The 22,480-nt window shown below is 36.5% G+C and overlaps 1 pseudogene; it reads left to right on the plus strand.

Annotated features, from left to right (window-relative positions):
• The window catches only part of LOC113498167, a 51,560-nt pseudogene extending 29,155 nt beyond the window's left edge, over positions 1–22,405 (plus strand).
• The last annotated feature ends 75 nt before the right edge of the window (positions 22,406–22,480 follow it).

Raw genomic sequence — 22,480 nt, forward strand, 5'->3', positions numbered from 1 at the left:
ATTTAGTTTGTATTTAAACCCACAGATAATGTAAAACAAATACACTGTAAAGAAACGTTAAAACGTAAATGTTTGTAATCTGGGGGCACGGCCGTGCCCCCACCAAGTCGAGCAAAAAAGCGTCACGGCCGTACCATCCTTTTCTCGAAGCAATTCAGACCATTTTCGACCCCCTGTAACTTCGTTGTGGATAAAACTAGAAGACTGAATCTAATTAACATATACTGTCTTAAATAATTATCATAACCATGAAACATCTCTTCTATTTATATCTACTTAGATTTGTTTTAAGCTGCATTAATCAATTTTTTCCTCGTATCGCAAGGAATTTCACAAACATTCAAGTCACATACACAATGACACGCAGACTCAGAAAAGCATTCGTGGATCACATAAAAGCCTGTGCTACGTGGGGTTTTTTCTTGGTGACTTGTAAGTTGTAACACTTGGCTATAGATTCCATATTTTAATTATTTAATAAATAATTCTGGGAGTCAAACAATTTCTTTAGAAGACTTACCAATTAGCACACCTTTTGTACGTATTATGCTTACGAAAAGTTGAGCACAATTTGATATACTTTTCAACGCAGGCTGTTTCTTTCTTCAGTATTCAGTAAAACTGGTAAAATTGAATATTTCGCTAGTGCACAACGATCTGCTACTATAAGACTTATTTAATTGGTATAACTATCTACCAAGACCGAACAAAGAAAAGCTTTAAATTAAAAATCCGTTCAAATTGAAAACGCTGCCTTTGAATTCAAATGCACAATCAATTTATTGCTTACAATGCAATTGACACCTACTTCCTTCAACAATAAGGTTGGCATTTTAATGGCGAAGGAAACCGTATATTTCTTTTTACAATTGCAGTCAATTCCATGCAATTGAATGTACAGGTTCAATACGAAGGCTCTATTTATTGAATCCTGGCGTTATTGAATTGGTATTTTATGGTAATAGACAAAGCATTATTACGGAAACAACTGGGGATAGGATGGAAAAGCTATCTTTTATTAAGGGCCTTGACGGGTTTAAATCCCTTTATGGGTTATTTGGATATATTGGACCATGGATACCATGGTGACCTCCTGATGGATTCTGCATAGCCATCTTATACGTACCAAACATATATGCATTGGCCCATATATTTTGCGGCTCCCAGATCGAGCAAAGTTAATGTGATTTTGGACCAATAAGTCAGAATATTCCCTAGTTTTCAAGCATTTTTGAAACCTTACTATAATGACTATAGCTCTATCACATACTAATATTAAAGCTCTTAAGTTTGTTTGTATATGCATATGTTTATGAACTCTTTACGTTCAAAATGCAAGGCCAAATTTAAAAAAAAATTGTCCTGGAAGTAGATTACATCCTGGATATAACCCAGAGAATTTATAATTATATATATATATTTAATTTATCCGAATACGATAAAGAAGTGTTGTTTTTGAAGCTATAACTGGCATAATAATTTACACACTCGCAAGTCACAAGATAAAGCTAGCAAGTTCATAACCCGTTGAGTTTTCACCACCCATACGAATGCCAATATGAGAGTAATTCCAGCCCTCCCAGACCTAATGGTTATGCAAGTCTACTGAATAATTCATGAGGTCCGGGTCCCCTTTAACCTACTATTTGCCCCGTATTTTATATTTCATACACTTTATGTATTATAAATTGATGTATTTCGTATTCAATCTCCTTTTATGGGTGATAGCTTTGACTTTTAAATCTTTATGCTGTATTTGGAGTCCCAAAAATTGTTATCGGAGTTTTTTCGTTCGCTGTTTTACAAGATTTTCTTCCCCGTTTTTTTATTACTATCGGAAGTATTTCTTAGTTATTCTTTTATTTGAGTACTAGCTGTTGCCCGCGACTTCGTCCGCGTGGTTAGAAGATGTAAGTTATGATTTATACCTGCCATGTTTTTTCCACATTTTCCATTGTATCTTCACTCCTATTAGTTGCAGCGTGATGGTATATAGCCTAAAACCTTCCTCGATAAAGAACTTTTCAATTTGAACCAGTAGTTCCTGAGATTTGCGCGTTCAAACAAACAAACAAACTCGCCAGCTTTATATATTAAAATATAGATGTAAAATAAACATCTCGGTTGTTTAGCTTTCATATGAAATTGATTAATAAACAATTTAATTTTTAAACATAGCGGTATTATTACGACTAACTATCAAATAAAACCCGAACTAACTGTCTACTATCTAACTGCATGATATTCAGCCTAGTGACAGACGAACAGACAGACAGACAGCGGAGCCCATTTTTACCCTTTCCGAACAGTACCCCTAAAATCTTATGGAACCTTTTTCGAGGCTCATGTTACATCTCACCACTACTGTCAATTAGCCACTCTTGTTTCTTACCAAGCCCATAATTTTGGTTTTGCCAAACTATTTTGGCGTCAGCTTCAGTATCACCAGAACTTAATACTCACTGATTAGATAGTAAGTGTAAGTGGTTACTTATATATTGATGATCTTAGGGTTCCGTATGCAAATGGTAAGAAAATTAACCCTACTTGTTTACGACCCCGACACTAAGGAATTTAATCTTTATGTTTAAATTTAATCTTTCAAACAAACAAATCACGTGCACAAAGACACTCAGACTCAGAACAAGCATTCACACACTCAAATGCTTGTTCTACGCGGGGATCAAACCCCAAAAAATCGCTCGAAGTAGGTTTAGCGAGATTATTAAACCCCACCGAATTACTCTAACAAGCAATTTGGATGCATATACATAGTTACTATATTCTATCAATATTTCCACCTTCCTATAAGCGACTGACATCATTAAATCGGATCAAAGAATCCATCGTAAGGGTCTCATATGAAGAGATACGTCAGCTTCTACCAAGTATCAAATACCAGCTCTTAAAGTAAGACTTACAGTGGAGTAAGCGAGAAAGAGCTACGATGCATAAAGCGATATCTCTTTTCCTCACCTGCAGTATTTATTTAAGATGTCGTGGTAGGCTGTAGTGTAGTCACAGCCAATCAATACTCTAGCCTTTTGGCTATTTATATCTCGATTCTCGAACTAAAGACGTATTTGCCAATGGATGAAACTAAATTCAATATTGTAGATTATAGGCTGAAATTAATAACTGTGATTTCAGAGGTTTTTGGGGTTTGAGATGAACCTAGAGAGTCAACTAACGCCTTGTGTTAAAATAATGGAGTTTAATGAACTATAGTAAGAGGGTTTTGACAAAAATATCTAAGTATAGATTTTTTGAAATCGGATTTATAGTTTGAGAGTTCACGTATCTTATCACCGTTTTTGTGCAACATTTAATTACTGCTCTGCACCTATTAACCATAGCGTAGTACATAACCAATGGCATTGCTTAATAAATGGGTTATCTAAACCTGAAAGATTTTTGTACCGCGATTACCGCGTTCAAACAAACAAACTCTTCAGCTTTATAATATTAACCACAGATAAGTTTTTGTAGTCTAAAATCACCTCAATTTTTGGCTTTACCTCCATACAGTAACCCATAAAACCAAGTAGTGGCTTGGGCTATGATAAAAATTCTAGTTGAATACTTGAACTAAGCTTAGTCTCAAGTGCAAACTCATGTTTTCAAGGAAGCACTCAGTTACGACGTGTAAAGGATTTATCTTAAGTTTAAAACCAGTCTTTATTATAGTTTTCAGAAAACTTAAATAGATATTTGATCTTATAGTTATTTCTGGACTAAGTATTTGATCTTTTCTTTCTTATGCTAAGCTAACGGTTAAATACTGAACGTCAGCGTTCTTGAGTATTTTTTTTATCAGTGAGAATTTTACAAAATAAGTCCTTTGTTTTATTGGCTTTTCTTTTCCAAAACATAACGATAGAAATACTAGAATGTCTTAAAGTATTGCAATAGGGTCTGTAAAGTGCAAAAAGCGTCTCTGTAAAATTGTTAAACATATAACGAAGATTTTCTTTTCTAAAGATACTTGTACCTCGGTGTCACTAATGCAATGAAAACCAATATTTACGATTATAGCAACAACGTGTTGTCGAGAAAACTTTACAAACAACATTGGGAAATGCACTTGGTACTTGGGATGTAAAGTACCAAAAATATTTGTTGCTACAAATAGATTTTGTTTCTGGGTGGCGCATAATTGCACATTAGAGTTTGCAAACAAGTTGTACAGGATTTTAGCTGGTTTGTTTTGTAAGCGGTTCTATTAAATCTGTTGTTTTCTGTTAATATCTGTTTTAATAAAATGAATATATTTGTAATTGTAACATACTAGATTACTAATGATTAGATTAAGATCAGACTTACATTTGGTTTAAACATGAGCAGGGTGGTTTTATCGTTGTCAAACAGGATTATTGTTTCTCAGCTACTTAAACATTTCTGAAGTCGCATTGCAAACGCATATGCGGAATCTAGTTATTACAATAATAATTCTGTAAAAGCAGTTATTTTTTTATTAAATCCGACTTCAAAAAATATTAGCACTTAAAACCGTAACACAAACAGAATGACTAAAGACATATTCATATCAGCTAGATACTGAATATCGTAATTCCAACCTTTTTGAATTTAGGATAATTATCATTGAGTAAACAATTTTATTTCCCGTTGTTGACAGAAGCAGCAACATGATCGACCCAAGCTCCTCGGAGGAAGACAGTGAGGATGAACACAAGAAGCAGCCCGGTAAATTACCAGGTGAGAACTAATATGTACCGGGAAAAACTAGCAAAGAACTGTATAGACAGGTAAGAACAAGAAAGATCGGATAAAGGTGGATCGGATAATCATGAAAAAGTAGAGTCTGATGAAAAACAAATTGCGATTAAGATTCACATAATAACGATCAAAATTTGAAATGAAATTCATTAGTTACGATTTAAAAAAAAATAGAACTGGCCAGTTCAATCAAGACAGTCAATTTGTTAGAAAATCTAAGGAAGTTTTTTTATCCATCGCCAACCGACTCTACAACGAACAACAATACACTAATTCAGTATATTTCTTAAGTAAACCTAATCCAATAATTTTCTCGCAGTTATGCCACCTGCTTCCCTTGCTGGTGGGAGGCCATCAGTACGAGGGAAGCCAGAACTGCCTCGAGGGTCCACAGCTGGTCTGCCAGGTAAGATCCAATTTTAAAAGTTCTGTGTAAAGATATAGATAAATTAAAATACAGGTAAGATAGATGCAATGTGGATCACATGCAAGATGTGTCTGTGCCGAGTTGAGTAGATCCCCACAGAGCACGACCTGTTATGGGTTGGATTCCCGTACAGTACAAGCATTTGTGTGATCCACGCACTCCTGGACTGAGTGTGGTTCTCTTCGTGTATGGGATTTGACTGTTCCCAAAATCCCCCGATACAGAAGGAGTTTTTAGGAGCAAAACAATTTTAACAAAAGCCAGCTAATAGATTACGAGAAAGTAAAGAAATATGAACAAGACCCGACGGTAAAACTACCATCCATTGCAAAACTTCTGATTCCATTCAACCAAGAACCAGACAAAAAGTTTCATTCATTTATTTTATTTAAGCGTCCCTTTCAACTTGCAATTGTGAATGAAAACCTTGAAGACAAATAAAGAATGAAATACTTTTGTTAATAGAAAAACTTGTTTTCATTCATCACTGTAAAGCAAGCAGATTTATAATAGTGGGATTGCTATTTAGAGCGAGCTTGGAATGACAGGATTAAGTTATACAGAAACTTGTTGCGACGGCAGTAAAAGGAGAGCGGTATTCTTTTTTTTTTTCTTAAAAAAGCATCTATTCTTTAATTCTTTCTTGCCAGAATTAATACGACTTGCACAAATTTTTTGATACTCGGAATTACATATGGACGTAATTGCGATCTTCAGTGACAGTTAATATATAATGATCCTTTATGATTTAATTTATTTATTTTTCCAATGATAGACATTACCTTCCGGTCCTAATTTTGATCTTGATTAGTCTTTGGTTATCGTGTTGCCTAGGGAAATAGGTTAAGGTTCAAATAGGCAGTGGCTCCTTATAAAACACTGGAACTTAGCTGCATCCGGTTAGACTGGAAGCTGATCTTAACATATGTGTGAAAAGGCTAGGCTTGTGATAACTTAGATTCGTTTACTTTCGAGTACTTTTTAAAAAGTACAGGATAGAAAAATGATGTCATGCATACATGATGTCTTAATTCGGATGGAAAATCATCACTTTCACTTTGGATTGAACGGAAAGGAGTATCAAACTCCTACTGACTGAAACCTATCCATGTTCCTCCTTTGCCCTTCGTGTACCGAAACTGCGGTAACCCTTTTGGACAATCCCTCTCCCCCGACATGATGCCTAGTGCTCTTATCTAATCTTCTTGGTCGTTCTGTCCTCACAGGTCCAAGTCCTCTAGCAACAGCACCTTTAGCAGCGCCCCTTCACCCGGCAACAAGACAGAGGGAAGCAGCAGCGCTCGCGCCCCCGCCCCACGCGTAAGTACCAACTCCATCCAATAGATCTAACTCACGCCCATTTCCATTCACTGACATTCTAGAACAATCTAGATGCTACTTTAGAAGTAGTAACCTCTCCTGTACCTAAACCCCTTAGTTATAGTTTTAGTTGTTAGTTTAGTTTATTATTTAGTATAAGTTTTTTGGTGGTGATTCTGTTGTTTACAAAATTAATGAGAATGAGGTTAAATATCCTCTATATCTACATCTATACCTTAAGAATTTGTCTCGTGTTTGAAAAAGCCTAATGAAAGTTGGTGAAATTGAGACCGTTCAGTGTGCCGTCGTAACTCTCGGAGTTACGACGGCACACTGAACGGTCTCACAACGACAAAGTTACTGTGAAACGTAGTGGTAGAAAAACAAACTTAATAATTGAAGCACTTTCAGCAAAATTTAAAAGTTTAATTTTTTAGTCTTAACTGATACTTTTTTATAAAAAAGATATAGAGCCATAGCTTGATAGAATTAAGTTTTTGCACAGCAGTATCAGAGCTAATGATTTAGAAATTTAAGAGTCTTGACAATTTTCAAAATATACTAGAAAAATCTTCAGTAACGCTTGCAATACAAGACAGCTTAAGTAATAAAATCGTAATAGAGCTAAAACTAGATAGTAGAATCGAACATAACCATTAGTCTATATACACCAGACCAGGTATCGTCAATCTAAAAACAGCCCAAAAAGCAGGAAGACAAGGTACAATTTTGGATGTAGTCGGTGTGTAAAGACGTTTTCACTTACATTGGCGACTTAATGCTATAGATCGAGTAGATCTTTCTTGCGCAGGACGTCCACTGGGAGTGCGAGCTCCGGGGAGGCACCAGCGCCTTCGCCGAGCCCCTCAGGTGCCAGCCATTCTGATAAGGACCAAGACCCTCAGGTAAATATTCTACTCTTTTGATGTTTTGAACAACTTGAACTTTGGCCTTCAAATAAAAAAATTAATGAGCCAAACTTGTTGAGATTTTTATGGGACTAAAGCTATTCACGATAAATGAATAATAATCAACAATCAAGTGCGAAGTTCTGAGTTTTCATAATAGAAATATGATACAGACAAATTAAAAACGTCCTCTTTTTTGATGATATTTCTTTAATTTAATTTCAGTTCTTTCTGATATCTTAATGCAATTCAAAGTATAAGTAATAATGTAATATTATCTGTTATTTTATATTTACTTTGAACTCTCACACCATTTTGGAAAACTCCAGGTGATTTTAGAACCATAGATGCAAAGCAAGTATTGTTATTTCACGAATTTTAATCCTGACAATACCAATGCATTATGACTGAAATGTTTATAGGATACTTACTTTGCCTCGATCACGAAGGGAACTAAACCGAAATTAATCATTAACGATAATGCTGATTCTCTCACTACATTTCTTTCTAATACATTTATTTTTCCATCAAAGGAAAAGATCGAAAAATTAGAAGAGGACAAAAAGCGACGCATCCAGCTTTACGTGTTTGTGTCTCGATGTATCGCCCATCCGTTCAATGCTAAACAACCGACTGACATGACGAGGAGACACACAAAGCTGACTCCTCATCAACTGGAGACCATCCAGGCTCGGTTTCAGGTAAGCAACCATTATTTGTCTAAAATAAATTACTTAAGAAAATTTTTTGACTTATTTTGCAGCTTCTTGTTATCAGAAACTTGACTTAAATTATAAGTTTTATCATACAACGGGTTAGTCATGAGTATTTATCGGAATCACGAAAATAATTTCGGACCAAACCTGCTACTAAACATGAGCTAATACGACGGTAGTTTCGCGAGTCAAATTAGTGGAGCGTTCCCTATTATAAATATGCGTAATAAACTGTCTTATAATGTCTTCATAATGATTCTCACAGAAGGTACCTCTTTTCTTGTTATGCGTACTTTGTTTATTATTCATAACGATTTTTTTACACATTCTAGGTTAACTGTTCCATAGGCATCATTAAAATCTACTTTTATTTCTAAAATATTTTACTAAATAAATCCGACATCACAATAAGAGCAATCGTTTCCAATTTATTTTTGGAATATTAAAATGAAACCAAAACATCATATTTTTTTTTTTAATAGAGCAATTAAATAAGCTTTTCTGTTAAAACATACATATATCTTTAACAATCATAATAATTAAACATGGTTCTTATATTTTCATTGAAATTAAAATAGAACACAAAAGGAATTATAATGATCGTTTATTTTACAAGAGGAACAAAAGGTTAACATTAATTTATTCTTACATTAACAGATACTTGTAATCGGAGCACAATTCTCTATTACATTTGAACTAATTTATTTAGAACATAAATAAATATACAGATTGGTATCAAAGGAAGACAAAAATAATAACACGATGAGGATTTCATGTCTAAAGTCTTTTTTGAGAACATTTGCGAACGATAGAAAAATACCTAACTTTCTAAACAGCTTCCTACATGTTAGCTCCGGCTTTTTTAGCCTAGTTTTGTGTTTACAGTCGTGTATTATAAAACACACTCAAATGTATGGAAAATTCATATCGCTCCTATGAGTCACGAGAGTTAGTCCTATCGTCGTCATACATTCCAGCGATTCCCTTAGTCATTAGCAATAGTAGATATGACACTTAAGCTAGATAATCAATAGCTCTTTACACAATGAACAAAATAGGACTAACACTAATACACTATCCATATTTGTCCAGGCTTTCCTCAAGGGTGAAACACAGATCCTGGCAGATGAGGCTTTCCAAAACGCAGTTCAGTCATACCACGACGTGTTCCTCAAGTCGGAGAGGGTCGAACAGATGGTGAAGTCAGGAGCCTGTTCCCATCATGACTTTAGAGAGGTCTTCAGAAATAACATCGAGAAGAGAGTCAGGTTTGGAATGTTAGGATGGATCTCAAATTCGGGATTGCATGCTGATTTTTTTTGGGTATTGTTAAATGTAATCAAAATGCTGTCTTCAGTAAAGGGAGTATGGTTTTATTTGCTTTGATTGAGACTTTTGTTTTGGTGATAATGAAGCTTAGATGTAAAGAAACAAAGAGTATTAACGGTCATTATCCTTGACTGAATACACGAATATCATGAAATTGGCTTTCCGACAGAGGAGTGTAACAAAGTAAAAATTATAAACTATTAAAATAATTTTGGTATTTTTAAACAGCATTCAGGATCCCTTAAGAAGCCTTGCTGGAAGACCAAAGACAAATTTAAACTTAATGCTTTTGCAGTTAGAATTCATTTTGCCGTGCTGTGAATCCCGAATATGTATAACGTGTATCCCACAGGTCTCTCCCAGAAATTGATGGATTAAGTAAAGAAACAGTTTTATCATCATGGTTGGCCAAGTTTGATTGTATCATGAAGGGTACAGGTAAGTCTAATATTTGATGCTTGATCATATAAAATTAAAATAGATGGGAAAAGCGAACTTGATAATGAATTAAGCGAAGATGATCATGATGAAGACAATAAAGTATAGTCAAATGTAGAAAATGATGTAGATCCAAATAAAACCTGATAGATCGATGGAGACTTTTATGATTTCAATAAAATGTTCGCTTTTCTCGAAGGTAAAGCTAAAGACGACGAAAACGAAAATGAATTTCTTCGATATTAACTTCTTGACGTTGTTTTATGTAATAAGATCAAATTTTATTTTATATTATTATTGCTTTGTAAAGATAATGAAAATCTAGAATATTAGAAGAATGAGCATGTATACGGTTTATGTAATGAAACAACTAAGTCGAATAATGTAAAAGTCTTAGCAATAGCTGAAAATTGAATAAACCTTGTAGTCTTTAATTTATTAGTACCTTTCTATGCTAATATTGATTTACTTGAGTTTAAGAATATAGGCATTTACGAAATGAATGCTATAAAAATAATTACTCTTGATCTAAATCTTATTGCAAGAGATTTTTTTATCGTTGGATTCTGAAGAAATTTCTTTTCGTTGTTCATCCGTTTGAAGTGAGGGTGTGAGGCATGCAGCAGTGTGATGCTTAACTGTTCATGTGCTTGAGTTTGCAATGTAAATGTAAATGTTTAGAGCTTGGGTCTACGGGAGCCTTCTCATCTTGATTGGATTTTAATTGGCCTTAATGAAGAACAAGAGATTGAAGTTCGTTCTATTAATCAAACAATCAATCAAGTCAGCTATTGCGATCCACTGCTGGACATAGGCCTCTCTGATGTTGCGTCACATACGCCTCCGTTCTGACGCATCTAGTCCGACTCAGTCAGTAAGGCTTCTTCAATAAGTCTCATTTTAGTATCTTTTCTTAGTCTTAAGAAAACCTTGCTCTGAGCTGTGTCATAACTGCATTTTTTTTGGCTGTCCCTCAGTAATATATACACTATAGTATTTGAGACAGCTGTCAACTAATGAATCAGTGTTTTAAAGCTTTTGAAGTACCATATCATGTGCACCTCGTTTCTCAATGAATAATTAATTGATTTTAAAGGACCAACAATGGTTTTCAAAATAAAATCTACAATAGAATTATCTTTTCTTAGGTTTAAATTTCTTTGGATATAACAATTCACAAAGCAAAAATCTTCCATTTATTATCTTATACCCGTAAATATAAAGCCTTTATAAAACGAAATCATATTGTTAATAATAATTGGTTCTGATATCTTCTTCAAAGGAAAATTATGGCGTATAATGTTCAATTTTACCTCAAACGAATTTATTTGAACTAAAGCCTGTTCGCCTTCCTAGAAATTTAATAAATGATTAAATATAGAGTTTCTGGGGAATGTTCTGTAAATATCCAATTATAATTTCAGATATGTGATCTTTATCTACGTATATTACAGACCGTGATAAAGTTATTTTTGGTCATTGAAAGGAAGCATTTCGGAATCATTATTTTTGATGTTTTTTTATAGATTCATTTTTTTGAAAGACTTTAGTTTGTTTTTGAAATCGTGTTTGCTCTTCGGACCTACCCTAACCTGCTGAAATGTCTAAATGGTCATAAGTCGTTAGTAGCTAGCAAACTACTTAATGCAGTCTACAAATTTTTCACTAATAGGTATTTAGTTATAGTTATAATAATGATTCTTCTCGTAATTATTCTTAGTTATAAAGATGTTAAGTAAGGTATTAATGGATGCCTTCACCTAAAAATAGACAAAACTTATCCTGAACGTTTCCTTGTTGAAAATTGTCAAAATTGAATTTTATTGGTTAATATGGTCTTGGCTCCGTAGACACAAGAATATGTGTGCTGACTGGTAGAATATGTGTAAACCTAGATATTACATATACATATATATTTAGGAATTTAAATGTAAGAAATATTACCCGTAGCAAAATTAAGAAAATGATAAAAACGAACGAAAATGTGATTGAAGAGAATTATTTTTTTAATCGTCGCGTCGGTCTCCGGTATTATTATAGATTTTATAAATATCATCATCTCAGCCTATCGCCGTCCACTGCTGAACGTAGGCCTCCCCCAAAGAGCGCCAACCATCCCGGTCCTGGGCAGCCCGCATCCATCCGCTGCCAGCCACCTTCTTCAAATCATCGGTCCATCGTGCCGCAGGACGTCCTACACTACGTTTGCCTAAACGTGGTCTCCACTCTAACACGTGTCTGCTCCATCGACCGTCTGTCCGTCTGCAGACATGGCCGGCCCATTTCCACTTCAGCGTGCTGATTCTGCGAGCAATATCGGTAACTTTGGTTCTCTGGCGGATGACTTCGTTACGAATTTTATCCACCAGAGATACCCCGAGCATCGCTCTCTCCATCGCACGCTGAGCAACCTTGAATTTATGGACCAGGCCCACGGTGAGTGTCCACGTTTCAGCTCCATACGTCATTACGGGTAGGACGCACTGGTTAAAGACCCTGGTCTTAAGGGATTGTGGTATCGACGATTCAAAGATATGACGTAGCTTCCCGAATGCTGCCCAGCCCAAACGTATTCTTCTGCTCGCTTCCTTCTCGAAGTTGTGTCGCCCCAGTTGGATGGTTTGGCCAAGATATATGTATTCTTGCACAACCTCGAGAGCAGCGCCATTTACGACCACGGGTCTCGGAAGAACAAGGCCATTGTACATGACTTTAGTTTTATTTAGGTTCATTCCGAGACCCACACGTCGCGAAGAATCGCTTAGGCCGTTAAGCATCAGCTCCAACTCCTGCAGAGATTCCGCCATGATGACTATGTCATCTGCAAATCGCAGGTGTGAGATGTACTGACCGTTGATGTTCAATCCCCGTCCTTTCCAATCAAGCGTTTTAAAAAACGTCCTCCAATGCGTTTGTAAACAGTTTCGGAGAGATTACGTCTCCCTGTCTTACTCCTCGACGCAATTGGATTGGTTTTGTGCTCTGTTCTTGTACTTGAACGGTCATTGTCGCGGCCTTGTACAAACACCTCAGCACCTCGACATATCGGCAGTCCACGAGACATCTCTGCATGGATTCCATCACAGCCCAAGTCTCGACGGTGTCGAAGGCTTTTTCGTAGTCCACATACGCTAGGCATAGAGGTTGATTATACTCCTCTGTCTTCTGTATAATTTGCCTTAGCGTATGTATGTGGTCCACGGTGCTGTAGCCTTTTCGAAACCCGGCCTGCTCCGGTGGCTGGAAGTCATCGAACTTTTGGGCGAGACGATTCGAGATAACCCTCGAGAACAGCTTATACACATGGCTCAGAAGTGAAATGGGGCGGTAATTTTCAAGCCGCGTATTATCGCCTTTTTTGAAAAATAATACCACCACGCTTCTGCTCCATGCCTCCGGTGTTATGCCAGTATGGATGACGGAATTGAAGAGCTTAACAAGCTCTGTCAAGACAGGTGTTCCACCTGCCTTGAGCAGCTCAGTGGTTATTCCGTCATCTCCCGGAGCTTTGTTGTTGTGTAGCTGTCCGAGAGCTATTCTAATCTCACCCATGTCAATGTCGGGAAGCTCGTCTGTAAGGTGGCGTGTAAGTCTGGCTCGTGGGTCATCCGCGCTGTGTGCTTGGGGCGGGCTCGATTTTGGTGAGTATAAGTCCCCATAATACTTTTCGACTTCAGCGAGTATCTCTGGCTTCGAGGTAACGGTAGTGCCCTGTGACGTACTGAGTTTTGTCAGGTGACAACGGGAGATATGAGCCTTGGAAAATACTTTTGAGCCTTGGTTCCGCTCTATAGCTTGCTCAATGGATCGGGTATTCGCACGCCGAGTATCGCGTCTTATCAGCTTTTTTATCTCCCTGTTAAGTACCTGACGCTCAGACGGTGTTGCGTTTATGTTTTCTCGCCGTTTCCTCATCAATTCCAGGGTCTCGCTGGTGAGTGCCGACTTGCGTCCATTACTCATCGGTCGAAAATACTTATAGCCCACCTCACGGACAACCCGTACCAGACAATCGGTGGCGTCGCTAATATCCTGAGTAGTTTCCAACATAGCGAATCGATTTCGTAGCTCCAACTGGAAGCTTTCGCAGCCAGCCTCGACCTGGGGCACGGTTGGTCTGAGAGTTGACTTCATCAATCGCGCTCGCTCGATTTTGAGATTTATACTCAGAGTGCCTCTTACCAGTCGGTGATCACTACCGGTATTGACCCTGTTAATCACAGAGACATCTCTGAATATCTGGCGCTTGTTTGACATAATGAAGTCTATCTCGTTCCTCGTCACGTTATCGGGGCTCCGCCAGGTCCACTTCCTTTGGGGCTTCTTCTGAAAGAATGAGTTCATCAGGAAGAGCCCCTGAGCTCGAGGAAGTTTACCAGCATTTGCCCCCTGTGATTTCTGCGCCCAAAGCCGAAGGGACCCACTCTCGACTCGCCATTCTCTTGTACTCCTACTTTGGCGTTGAAGTCACCCATGACAACAGTGTAGAATGTTTTGGTACGAGACATAGCTTTCACTATGTCTTCGTACATGGCCTCGACTTCGTCGTCTGGGTGCGAAGACGTTGGGCATACACTTGAATGACCTTCAAAGTGTAACGCTCCGTTATTTTAAGAACAAGGTATGCCACCCTTGCCGACACACTGCCAACTTCCACAATGCTGCCCTTGAGTGACTTGTGGATCATAAAACCGACGCCACCTTGAGATGGTTGGTGTCCTTCTCGGAAATAGAGTAAGTGACCAGCCTCGAGAGTTATCGTCTCCTCCCCCTGTCTTCGAAGTTCTGATAACCCTACGATATGCCAGTTAATACGACTTAACTCTACTTCCAATTCGGCAACGTGCTCGTTCAGCCGTAGTGTACGTCCGTTATACGTCGCCAAAGTCAATTTGCGTAGGTACCCTGCCGTCACCCGGGGATTCTTAGCACCCCCCACTGCACCGTTACCGTGGCCGGTACCATGGCCAGGAATAGTGCAGCTACCGGGAACTGGGGGCCGTGAATTTAAATTGTGCTGCATAAGAGGGGGATTGCCGTAGTCACCACGCTTGGCATGCGGGTTGGTGACCGCAGTTCTGTGGTATAGTTATTCTCCGTGGGGCGCTGCTGCCCGCCCCCGGTGTTGTTTTGTCCCTTAGTCGCCTCCTACGACACCCACGAGAAGAATGGGGTGGTGCAATTCTAGCCCGGCACCACACGGGTATTTGTATTGTTTATAAATAAGGTAAAATAATAATAAGCGAATGTAACGTATAGTTTGAATGATTTAGTTCGACAAGATCACAAAGCTTGGATGAAATGTATGCAACTGGTATGTGTAGGTATAGTAGAATGTAAATGGTTAAAATCACTAAAAGCACACCTCAATGATGATAAAAATAAAATTAACATTAAAGAAATTGTTAAAAACGAAACAGAATCTGAAAAAAAAAGATGTAATTTCACTTGAGGTGCGCTTAGCAAACTCGAAAATTAAGCAATTTCCGATTTTGCAAACATCCTAAAACTAAATGTACCAGAAATGTGTGTGCCTGTGTCTGTCTCACTGTCTGTGTTTCTTTCCCTTTCTCTCACGACATGTCTCTCTCACACATCCTGAACAGGAATAACAGGTATCACTCGACAAAATTATCATTTGTACCTTCCTTTTCCATTTTTTGGCTTTCGTCTTGTGCTGTTGCTTTATTTTAGAATTCTTCGAGGCGGTTTATATGAAGATAAAAAACGTTTTCGATATCTACCTATTTATATTCGATCACTATTTTTTATATATCTTTAAGTTTCACCGTACTTTCTTACATAAAATTATTATGTACAATGCTTAAAGTAATTGCGTCATCAACGGTTAAATTTGATACAGTTTTTACATCTTCGGTTACAATTGTAATTTCATCGGTATTCTCTTTTTTATTTATATTATTCGCTTTGTATACACTTATAACTTTACAGTAACACGCGGTTCTATAACGACTACACATATGAGTATATTTTACATTTTGTCACTAAAAGGATGTTCGAGGTAGTGTTTAGATAAGTGCACTGCATGAACTGATGTGTCCAAAATCACAATCATGGCTTTTTGTGTACACCACAATCTATGTTAAAGTATTTATTTAGCTTAAGTCGGGTTCTTGGACAACTCCGAATTTTTAAATAAAACTATGACAAAGTTTTACAAATAGTTCAAAATTTACATCACATGAACGGCACTTTACTTATTTGACACCAACTTTGTTCGATAGTTTATCTTTATCCAAAGTGTCTGGATCATCAGATACTTTTTTGTCTTCTACTTTATGTATTTCTACACCAAAGTCTTCGACTGTTTTGGCTTTTATTTCAAGAGTTTTAACCTTCAGGCATACCGGGAGACGATGAGTCGAAGAGACCGTCGCGTGCGCAGCAACAGAGCCTTAACGCTGAATGCATTCTCAGCAAGGAAAGCTTTAACGACATGTTCCAGCAAATACTAGGCGTCAAGAAGTTTGAACATCAACTGCTTTTCAATGCCCTTCTTGTAAGTAAATGTTTCAAAAAAAATGTTAAAAGGTGTTCGTGACAGAACACTAATCGACAAATACTTATTTATAGCGTCATTAAATTCTATTGGAATATATCGTTTCCAGCATTATAATCGAAATGAAATCTTCTAAATACCATAACGAAGTAGAATTTTGAATCTTCAAACTAAGATATCGGCAAAAGTAAGTAACCTAACTATCTATTGCAGTTGGACTCCGCCGATGAACAGCGGCAGCTATAAGAAGAGAACTCGATGGCAGAATGCAGAAAGTTAATGAAATGGGAAAAGGTAATCAAAGACATATTTATTTAAGTTGTAACCAAAATCAATATTGAACACTACTGACAAATGATACGATTCAAATTCCATTGCAAATAATAAATTCAGATAATTTAATTCTTAAGACCGCAAGTTGATGCGAAATTCGTGCTCAAAGAAATGGAGTCCTCTACATCGAAGAGTTGAAGAGTTCCATCACCTTTTGATGGCCAACCTGGAATCCCTCCCAGTGTCCAAGGGTGGGGCTGATTCTAAATACGGCCTCCATAAATCAAGCGGTATAATCACAGTCAGTGTTCAACACAATAATACGGGGAAAACAAATATATTTAAAGAATCTGTTAAGAAATGAGATCGTAGCTAATGAAATAATGGAAATGAAAGCGCAAATCTTTCAATCCACAGCGGAATCTGAAAAGCTGGTACAATTTTTAATGTTTTTGTTCCAAATACTTGGTATCATAAGATTTTAACACGCTACTGTTCTATAATTGTCAAATATTTCCCTCTTGATAACAGACTGAAATATAATAAGCAAACGTTAATAGAATTGTTCAAAGGAACTACTTTTACGAGAAACGTTGCTTCCATACATCTTAAAAATTTCATCTTTTGGGATTTTCAAAAAGTGTCTACGTACAGAAAAAACATGTACTACAGATTAACTAAATTTTTACTTAGAAGAAACCGCTCTAGTATTTGGAACCTTCTCTTTGTGTCCTTAAACAAATATAAATGTGTCATTTGATGTTTAAATGAATGTGATATCATTGCTGTATGTATTGGATGTGGTCAATGTACGCTGTTGATTGGCCAATGATAAAAGATCCGAAAAAATTGGACGATTTCAACAAAGTCCAACATTTATTTGTCTTTTTATTTTGTTTTATGGTTATCAATGGTCAATCAGCATTGAATGTTTGTTAAATGGAATTGAGATTTAAATATTTAAAAGCCATAATGTTCTATGGATTTCAATGCCTATTTTGACGATGCAAAGAAAAAACTTTATAATAGGCCCATTTATACTCAAAATTGTAACTTCTCAAAGTATTTTCTTTGCATCTTATTTCTAAATGTGTATTTAGAATATATGTGTGATAAAAGAAACCCAGAGTACACTTTTCAATGTTATTAAATAAAAGATTATTTGAATGAGAATGAAGTCATTCCCGAATAAAAGTTTTGACGAAATAACGATAATAATTAATTATTCTTTGACAAAAGTGTACAAAGGATTAAATAAATTTAAAACAAAAAGCCCCCCATACATTCATGCAAAACTGTTTACCTTCTTATCTGATTAAAATACTTACGGTTAATATTAAGAAATGTATGGAGAGCTCAAAATCATTGTTGAGATCAAAATCTAAAACCTATATTTAAATGTCTGTAACTAAATGTTGTGTTTCACCTGTCTCGCTATTAGAATGTTTTCGTTTCTACTGATAATCTCATCTGGATGCAACGTTTAATCATCACTAATATCGATTTTATCCTCTACTTAGTCTAGTTTTGCAAAAGTAATATATTCTCCTACATCAACTAGAGTGATTCTATTACTTTTGCATGGATTTCTTGCACTTGAACTACAACCGTTTTATCTACTCCTTAGACGTTCATCCAGACATTTATGTTTTCTACTTGTTCATTTCTATTTGGTTTTTTCTGTCCCTGGCACATACCGGACGGTAATAATAAAGGAAGTACAAGTAATGAGTACAGAATTGATAATTTTAAGCACGTGTCTTGTGTAGCAGGAACCCTACACATTCCTAACATGAATGATACAGTTTGCAATCCTTGAGTTGTCGTCTGGACCACTGTAGCTAATTGACAGTAAACTAGAGTAGAGCTTAATGCTAAACTTGATAAATTAGATGAAAAGCGTGGTCCAATGAAACAAGTTATTAAACTTGATGACAACAATGGATATACAATAGCTTCCACTACACTGCCAGAAGATTTAAATAAGCTTATAGTTGATTAAAATGTAGATAAAGATTTTATACTTCTAGTCTTAATAGCTAAAGTAACACCTAAGCGACAGCTCCTGATATGTAGTTACGATTTCCTAAAGTGAACATAGAAAGCTTAACTTTACCCCACTGCTTTTATTTTTGTTTCACATCTTTACCTTTTTTGTACTGTTTTTATTTTGTATAAAATACTTCATTTAAATATAATTCTACAATAAATAAGCTTTAAGCTTTGTTAGGGCTTCGCTTCAAATTTATACATTTATATAATACTTTTCATTCAGCCGTACAATTTAAGAGATTCTAGAAAGAGTGGTATTTATTAAGTTCATTGGCAACAATTACGCGAAGTTAAACTAAATTGACTCGACACGAGAATGCACTTTCCATTAGTTTGAAAATTGTTTCTACTCTTTTCTCTTCATCACTTTCAACTAGAATCTCTATTCAATTTCATTCCGCTTTATTAACATTACCACCATATAAAAGTACCTTAGATTTAGTTAATGTGTCCCGACGTGTTTGTAATGTTATCCTTTTGTATGCTTAATCATCCTTGGTATCGGTGACGGGCTTTCATATTGTATGCCACCAATCATTTCCTTGTCAATGTAATGAATGTCTCCCTTGATCCTTTCAATAAAATAAACATTCCTTACTTCTCCAAATGTGTTAACATTAAACCCTAATTGTGCTTTATTAATAATAACGAAATAATCTTGAGGGATGAATTAATCTTGTAAATATTTTGGTGGTGGTATTTTAAAATGATTGCTTAATGGAGTTTAGATCGAATGCTGGACCGGATCCGAGTCCAAGGTTGAGTAAGCAGCTGTGTTTCAGATCGCAAGGGTCCCTTGCTAACAAGCTGACGGGGGAGGCAGACGGCACCGAAATCGATGCACAGCTTACAAAAATGGATGTAGTGCTTACGTTCCAGATAGAGGTAACTTTTGGGAAGGAGTACAGAACGAATTGTTGAACGTAAATTGTGTCAGGGAGTTTGATAGTCCGGTCAATTTTCAAAAATGTCTAATATGATTTATTTTAGTTATTATTTTTAACGTTTTCTCTGTCTGTCCGACATTTAAGTAAGTCCACTATTAACTTAGTATAGAGAATGCGTTAACTATAAGGAAAGCTGATCAGTCTATCAAAAACAGGCTCCTCATATATTTCAAAAGCTTCATAATATATTTGCATTTCAACAAAAAAGCAAATTTTGCAGTATCGTTATCAGATTCTAACTTTATTACACCCTTTAAAATGTGTCAATACATCAATAATATTTCAAGTTTCAGTTCAAACGATTCTGTACTCGGTAGTTGTATATTGTCTCGTGCTGTAACAAAAGTAGCAAAAATTGTGCGATCATTGTTATTGCTAATACTACTGTCGTATTAAACATATTCTAGGTGGTTGTTATGGAGGTGAAAGGTCTCAAGTCTTTAGCACCAAATAGAATAGTTTATTGCACTATGGAAGTTGAAGGGGGAGACAAACTTCAAACCGACCAAGCTGAGGCGTCTAAACCTATGTAAGTCTGTTTTCGGATTAGAATATAGTTAATGTTTTTCTTGATTCTCATCATTTAAGCTGTGTGTCATGTGAAGCATTTATTTCGTTGCACATTTCTGTTTAAAGAATAATTTGGTTTTCGATCTCTCTTGTTTATTTTCTTCTGACTCGAAATACTTTTACTCAATGTGCTAAAAAGCTTTTCTTTTAAACATGACCACAATTTTTTATATTCTGACTCGAAATACTATTTAAACTCATTTTGCAAAAACGTTTTTCTATAATAATCAAGACTCATAAAACATAAATCCAAAATTTTCTGATTATTCTGTTTTATCTTCTTTCTAATTCATCCTGACTGAACAGGTGGGATACCCAGGGTGACTTCAGTACGACACAGCCCCTCCCCGCTGTGAAGGTTAAGCTGTACACAGAGAACCCTGGAGTGCTGGCGCTGGAGGACAAAGAACTTGGGAAAGTGGTGCTCAGGCCCACTCCTCTATCTAGTAAAGTAAGTTATTTTGGTATCAGGTGTTCAATGCGACATTACTATAAATGAGAAAGGCAAGGCAAAGGCAGTGAGACAGTAAAGCTCTTTTTTAATATCTTGCAAAGCGTCTTTTTGACACTTCGCGTGACCCGTAGGTTGGTTTTTACCTCGCACAGCCGGCAATGATGCTAATGATTTATTGATGCTTTGTTTTAACTATGGTGTTTTGATTTTATGTACTTAACTATTTTAGGTGTGTATATAATTTAACTAGTCTGTAAATATATAAGTTATAATCATAATTCTGCAAATATTATCATATTTTTACCTAAAATTTGTTTCCTTTCAGGCGCCTGAATGGCATCGTATGACAGTACCGAAGAACCTTCCTGACCAAGACCTCAGAATTAAAATCGCCTGTCGCATGGACAAGCCCCTCAACATGAAACATTGCGGGTAAGTTACTGAGCATCTTCATCTACCGAACTTTTACCCAGTTATCGATGTGATTCAATTGTTCATAACAAACTTTAAAGAAGGGAGCAATATGACGGCCCTGAGGCACGCCACAATATTAATGGAAACCCTTTATTGTGCATTACTGCTCGTTTTTATTTAGCTTGTTAAATTTGATTTCATTACGAATAAATATTGTTGTCTTGAAATACTACAAGAAGAAAATTCTAACATGTTCTGGAGGAGATGACGGTAATTTTAATATCTTTGCCACCAGCTACCTCCACGTGATAGGCAAGAACGTGTGGCGTAAATGGAAGCGTCGCTACATGGTGCTGGTGCAAGTGAGCCAGTATACCTTCGCGCTCTGCTCCTACAAGGACAAGAAGTCGGAGCCCGCCGAGATGATGCAGCTCGATGGATTCACGGTGGACTACATCGAGTTGGCAAGCGGTACAGTACTCATTCTTATTATTATTGATATTTTCTTTAGTATAGTTACCGCCACGGATCTTGAGCGCTCGGCGGAAGAGAGGGTTCGCTTTGCGCATCATAAAATAAAACGCCAATCAATTCTGCGTACTCGTCGTCTTGAGGTGCATGCAACTGCAGCAAAGAACGAATCCCTCATACCGACCATGACGCGATGCGCTGCGGGACAATCACTGCACTGTAGTCCGCCCGCGCCTCACTTCATACCGCAAAAGGGACACAAAACATCACTTCTGCGCAGGTGAAGGTCAGCACTCAAGATCCGTGCCGGTAGCTATAACTATCGTGATACTAATTCATTATTAAATGATGCAACGGTTTAATTATGCGTATTTATCGGAGTGCCCGACTAGTTTTTGCTGTCTTAGTAGTTTCTATAAAAGTTTGAGTTAAAAGCATTTTGACAATCGTCAGAACTGATTAATTTTTTTCTGTTGTATGATTAAGATTACATTTCTTTTTGATAAGTCACGTCACATTTGAGTAATAATTGAAGAAAACAGACTTTGCGCACAGTCTTTATCAGATTTTACAAACTTTACGTCATTTGTTTTCTTGGAGCGTAATTGTGACAGGGTTGAAAGGGTTAAAAAATATTAACATAATATAGATGTAGTTATAAGTAAAGAATTATTATAGTATACTAAAATGTTGTTTTTGTTCTACAGCCCAGCTGATCGTCGGACAAGGTAAGGCAAACAAGAAACAAATAGTAATGAACATTTTTGTAATATTATTCTATACTATTAGTTCATCTTACCTCTCTTTCTTCCATTCTTTCATATTATGAAGATTTAGAATCATATGGAAGAGCAGGATAGAGTTATACGTACAGTTAGCTGTCTCTTTTTGTAACGAAGTCGCG

Source organism: Trichoplusia ni, chromosome 10 (genome assembly GCF_003590095.1).
Source record: "Trichoplusia ni isolate ovarian cell line Hi5 chromosome 10, tn1, whole genome shotgun sequence".
Lineage (NCBI taxonomy): Eukaryota > Metazoa > Arthropoda > Insecta > Lepidoptera > Noctuidae > Trichoplusia > Trichoplusia ni.